This window comes from Haliotis asinina, chromosome 7 (genome assembly GCF_037392515.1).
Source record: "Haliotis asinina isolate JCU_RB_2024 chromosome 7, JCU_Hal_asi_v2, whole genome shotgun sequence".
In the NCBI taxonomy this organism is placed as follows: domain Eukaryota; kingdom Metazoa; phylum Mollusca; class Gastropoda; order Lepetellida; family Haliotidae; genus Haliotis; species Haliotis asinina.
The window spans coordinates 49,842,924-49,849,058 of NC_090286.1; the positions used below are offsets into that span (position 1 = coordinate 49,842,924).

Below are 6,135 nucleotides of genomic sequence, written 5' to 3' on the forward strand. Positions count from 1 at the left end.
AGGTATCGGAGATTTGGTTGAAACTTTCGCACTTTGCTTGAAATGTATCCTGTAAACAAATAACCGATTATTCATACCCAATGCATTTAGTATACATCAGATGTAACTTATATTCTGTTGAGATAGATCATTATTCTATCTGAGCTATCAAGGTGAGTGTAAGCACTTAAACGAATAGCACAAAACATGACGACACAGGTACCTTCGCACATCTCCGAAGATTTTTGCATCTTCGAGTGAATCCCGAGCCGGAATAAGCAACCTTCTTATAAGAGGTACAGTGCGTGGCTCTCAGTGAGTGAGTGAGTGATTTTGTTTGGTTTTAAGCCGCTTTTAGCAATATTTCAGCAATGTCACGACGAGGGACACCAGAAATGGGCTTAACACATTGTACCAATGTGGGGAATCGAACTTTGGTATTACTGGAGGTATCACTTTGGTATTATTGTAGTTATCGCTTTGGTATTGTTATCACTTTGGTATTATTGTAGTTATCACTTTGGTATTATTGTAGTTATCACTTGGCATTACTGGAGGTGAGCCATTATAAATGGAAATAAATAAGGCAATTAAATGTTTATTACCGATCAACTACTTATCTGCATGATTTTCATTATGAACAATATAGGCAAGATACTTTTATGGATATTCCATGTTTCAAGGTGGATCCTAAACTGACATCGAGTAAAAGTACCTTAACCTTATTGCCGCGTTATCTTGTACAGCTCTATTCTTGGATATCTTGTGAATACATGTCCCAGAATCATTGCCATTTAGTTAGTTTTCCCATTAATCTCAATGTAGAAATCAAGTAAACGACCATTTTTTTCAGACATTCTCCATCCACGTCTGGTTCGCGTGACAAACAACGAGAGACAGCCTCATTGGTCAGTTATTTATACTGCGTGAAGTTGTAAGGCCATCTTAACACATTGACCTTAATCCTATGTTATATTCGTTGACCTCTCCCACCTTTGGCCCCAGGTTGTGGCATGCGACACTGGCGGTCAACTGGATTCCCTGACTTAAATATGTCGCTAATGTTCAGGTACGCAAACGGTTGATCCATGTGGGGAAACAATTATTCGAACAAACGATTCAAATAACAAAATTTGGATCAATAGTAACCTTTGCTATTAGAAAACCTACAACAACCAAATGCAAGGTGTGGTTTAAGTTGTTACAGTGTAAATGAAACTCCAGATATAATTGTAACTACTTGACGCTACAAACTTATATCGGCAATATTGACTCATATCGGCACAACTTACAATTATCAACAGTATCTACAAAAATCAACACTATTGACTAACATCCACTCTTTGACTAACATCGACGCACCTGACTAACATCGACACTCCTGACTAATATCGACACTACTCACAAATACCGGAACTACAGGGTAATATCGACGCTCCTGCCTAATATCGCCACTCCTGACTAATATTGACACTCCTGACTAATATCGCCACTCCTGACTAATACCGAAACTTCTGACTAACATCGACGCTCCTGCCTAATATCGACACTACTCACAAATACCAGAACTAGAGTGTAATATCGACGCTCCTGCCTAAAATCAACACTCCTGACTAATACCGGAACTAATAACACCGAGACTCCTGCCTAATATCGACACTACTCACAAATACCAGAACTAGAGTGTAATATCGACGCTCCTGCCTAAAATCAACACTCCTGACTAATACCGGAACTAATAACACCGAGACTCCTGCCTAATATCGACACTACTCACAAATACCGGAACTGTAGGGTAATATCGACGGTCCTGACTAATATGGACACTCCTGACTCCTATAGTATGTACGTATTGGACAGCGGAATTGAAAGTATTGAAATCCTTCCACAGCTCGTGTATTGTATATTTGAATCGCCATCCTTGTCTGGTGTTACAACGGCACATGTGTTATCACTGCTTTGTCAGCGAGTGGGAGATTGTCCTTCATCACTGTGGGGAGACCCACAGTCATGGTACTAACAGACCGAGTACGTAGCATTATCAGTGCGGGCTAGGAATGGAACTGCGAGCCCCGCAATGCAGCTTTACTTAACGAAGATGGCCATACGAGTGACCCACCGATAGAGAAAGTCTGAAGGTTTTAATGGCATCACATGTCCTTAACGCAGCGGTGTCAGTGATGAAACCTGCACAGCTGTATACCTTAACTTTCCTTGATTTCCGTATGTTATGTTTATTTAAGAGACTCGATCAGGCCTTGACATCTCATATCAAGCATAGATAGATAAGTAGTTGTGATTGGGCTGTGAGCAGCACAACGGAACGTTTTTACATATACAGTGTATTATGTCCATGAAACATCATATGATAACAGTGATAACAACCGGACCTATAACAATGAACACTATCAGTGTCAATGAATCAGATCAGTAACAGATCAGATGCAAGCATGGAGCCTGCACGTCTTGTTGCGAGTATTGCTCTTATTTTCGTTTACCTAAATGGAGGTAGTGCAGCACGCCCACACATTGTGTTCATAGTTGCGGATGATCTGGGCTGGAACGATGTTGGTTTCCGTAACCCACAGGTGTTGACGCCACACCTGGACAAGCTGGCTAAAGCCGGAGTCATCCTGAACTCCACTTATGTCCAGCCCGTATGTTCACCATCCAGAAACTGTTTCATGACTGGGTACTTTCCTTACCATACTGGACTTCAGGATGGCGTCATCAGGCCAACATCTCCTGGCTTTGTTCCCATCAAGTTCACCTTCCTCCCTCAGAAGTTAAAGGAACTGGGATACAGCACTCATGCTGTTGGGAAGTGGCATTTAGGTTTCTGCAACATAAAATACACTCCGACCTACCGTGGTTTTGATACCTTTGTTGGGTATTACTCTGGCGCTGAGGACTATTACAGGCACATAAAATCATATGACAATTTTTCTGGCTATGATCTACGCTTTAACACTTCTGTATATACGGAAGCCAAGGGTAAATATTCAACTCATGTGTTTGCAGAACGAGCAGTTGATATCATCAAATCCCACGATAAGAACACGCCGCTTTATTTATATTTGCCGTTTCAAGCAGTACACGCACCTCTCGAAGTTCCCCCCGAGTATGAGAAACTGAACAACCATATCCACAACTTAACACGAAGGACCTACTGTGGAATGATCAGTGCTCTCGATGAAGCTGTTGCTAACATCACGAACGCTTTAGAGGAAAGTGGACTTATTGACAACTTGCTGCTGGTGTTCACGACTGACAATGGCGGACCTTTTCACGGTGCTGCCAACAATCTTCCCCTACGTGGAACTAAAAATACTCTCTGGGAAGGGGGAACGAAAGGAACTGGATTCATCTACAGTAAAACCCTTCTGAAGAAGACAGGTTACCTCAACACTGGAATGATGCATGCTGTGGACTGGTACCCGACATTGGTGGAGCTGGCTGGTGGAGAGAACACAGATCCTAACATGGACGGAGTTAGTCAGTACGATATGCTGATCAATGGTGGACCGAGTAAGCGAAACGAGTTCGTCTACAACATCTACGACAAGTCCAACTCCTCAGCGATTCGATATGGTGACCTGAAATTGATACGAGGGTCACCTGGACCTCACAATGGATGGTTTCCTCTCCCAACGTCTGGTGAAAGTTCCAATACACAGGACATCGAGTATCAGTTCCCGCCATATATGTTGTTCAATATCACCTCAGACCCAACCGAACATTTTGACCTGTCTGCTAGGTACCCCGAGCTTGTAACGATGATGAAACAGCGCCTTGAAAACTGGGAGAAGACGCGAGTACCAGCTTATCAACCACCGAATGATCCTAAATCTAATCCAGATCTCTATGGAGGCAACTGGAGCCCAGGCTGGTGCTGATTTTTGTGGATATATACCGGACAAAATATCTGAGGGATATTGGTATTTTAATGATTGGTATTTCATCAGATTATCAATAAATAAAAAGATCATTATTGATAATTTAAAAATTTACATATATCCTAGTATATCTAGTATATATTGCTGGCCACCAGGAAAAACTGACCGTCAGTGACTGAAACCTTTCGTTTCAAACCCATTGCTTACCCGTTCCTGTTCGACTGTTTCATGCGGCGTAAAACTAAACTCATTCACTCACTCGACTGTTTGATTGAAAAGCCTAAGTTTGAATGAAGACATGTTTGCCTCCTCGATTAATAAATTTTAAAAGCAAAGTAGTACAACCACATGAAAAATGGTGTCGTGTTATCTACTACGCTATCTGTATCTTTACCTGGATGTAACCTGCAACCTAAAACCTTCATGTGCACCCTGATATGTTGATAATGTAAGCATGCATATCTTTAGACCTTGACCTAGTTGTTTGTTAGACTGGTATTCTTCATGTTAAGCTCGTATATAAACTTCGGTTTTTCAAATAAGTGGTATTCCATTTTGGGAATATTTTGTGGGAACCAAGTTGTGTTGCTGTAAATGGATTTAGAGGATGATTTATCCACCTATAATATGTTTTGAATTTCGTGCGGAAACACGGATTTCGCTCAAGCGTGTTTCATGATGCATGTACGTGAAAGTGGTGGGGCAAAAGTATGGTTAAACAATACTACATGGAAAGTGATCATATGTAACCGATGTAACATATAGTATCACACTTTCTTAGTAAATGATGTTGATGAAAAGTACAGATGTTGTACTTTTGGTGGGTTGAGTCCTATCCGGGATTCGAACCCACACTCTTAGAGTCAGGCATTTAATCGCCCGCACACAAAGTCAGTCACCTAGCCCGCTCAGCCACCGCGACTTCTCGGTGGAGCTGTTCTGATACATACCGGCGCATAAGTACCTTCTGATGTGATGGAAGTCAAAAGAAAACAGAGTATTGTGGCACGAAGTCGTAATGTTTCACAGTCAGTAATTTACAGACTGCAGTCACGATATCGAGAGACAAGTAACATTTATTGTAGACGTCAATATGGTCTACCAGGGGCGGCAGCTGTCGCACAAGACCGTTTTAGCAGAATGATTGTACTACGAAACCGTGGTCAAAGTGTCTTCACAATGGGAAAGGAGCTCCATCGGCACAGGAGTGAGATTGGTAGGTAGGTAGGCAGGTGGGTGGGTGTGTGGGTGGGAGGGAGGGAGGTGGGTAGGTAGGTAGGTAGGTAGGTAGGTAGGTAGGTAGGTAGGTAGGTAGGTAGGTAGGTAGGTTTGCAGTAATTTTGGCCATGATCTGAACGTAGAGTTTGTCTGCCTAAGACAATCGCAATAAGAAAACAAAAGTGCTACCATATTTCAGGAAACCCTCATTGCTAAACCAGATATAAAGTTTCAAATATTATAAATATAAATATTTGTTTGTAGTATAGTACACGTTTCAGCATTTCTTTCGTATCATATGGACAGAGGAAAGGAACGCCAGGATGTTACTTGGCCATCTCATCAAAACAGTGATTATTCAAATGAAAACGCAGTATGTAATGTACCTCCATGACCTACACCTGCTTCCGTCAACACGTGGAGTAACTATATACTGCCCCCTTCCCCCCACCCCCGCCCCTACCTGTAATCCTGTAATCAAGCATTGTTCCCCCTACGAAATGACAAGTAAAACCGTCCATACCTGTACATACATTTTTGATGCTGTGATTATCTTCAGAATGAGTGTATAATCACGTAGGCAGTGTAGAAATTTGTCACGTTCACGGGAGCAGGTAAATGCCATGTAATTGCATAGCGTTCCGGGGCCTGTATTGTTGAGCATGCTTACGTGTACATTTCATGTATGCTGCAGTCGTTCGGAACATGACTTGACACACTGCGTTGTATCTAGTTAAACAATTTCATTCAGTCACGGGACAACTGCATCAAGGGAAACCCGTGGAGATGAGTGGGATGGAATTATATCACATGACTGATCTAGTGAGTGAGTGAGTTAGTGAGTAAGGATGTGGGTGGTAGAGTGAGCGAGTGAGTGATGAACATAGGAAGATATATTGCTCTGTGGTCTAGGAACAGATTCTGATAAGCTCCTTATTTTTCCCAGGCAAGCCTAATGTCGATTCGATTCCCCACATGAGTACAATATGTGAAGCCCATTTCTGGCGTCCTGTGCCTTCATATAGCTAGATAACTGCTAAAG

General features: G+C 42.1%; 1 pseudogene; it reads left to right on the forward strand.

Annotated features, from left to right (window-relative positions):
* The first annotated feature begins 2,404 nt into the window (after nucleotides 1-2,404).
* On the forward strand, nucleotides 2,405-4,231 carry LOC137291414 (arylsulfatase B pseudogene; annotated as a pseudogene).
* The last annotated feature ends 1,904 nt before the right edge of the window (nucleotides 4,232-6,135 follow it).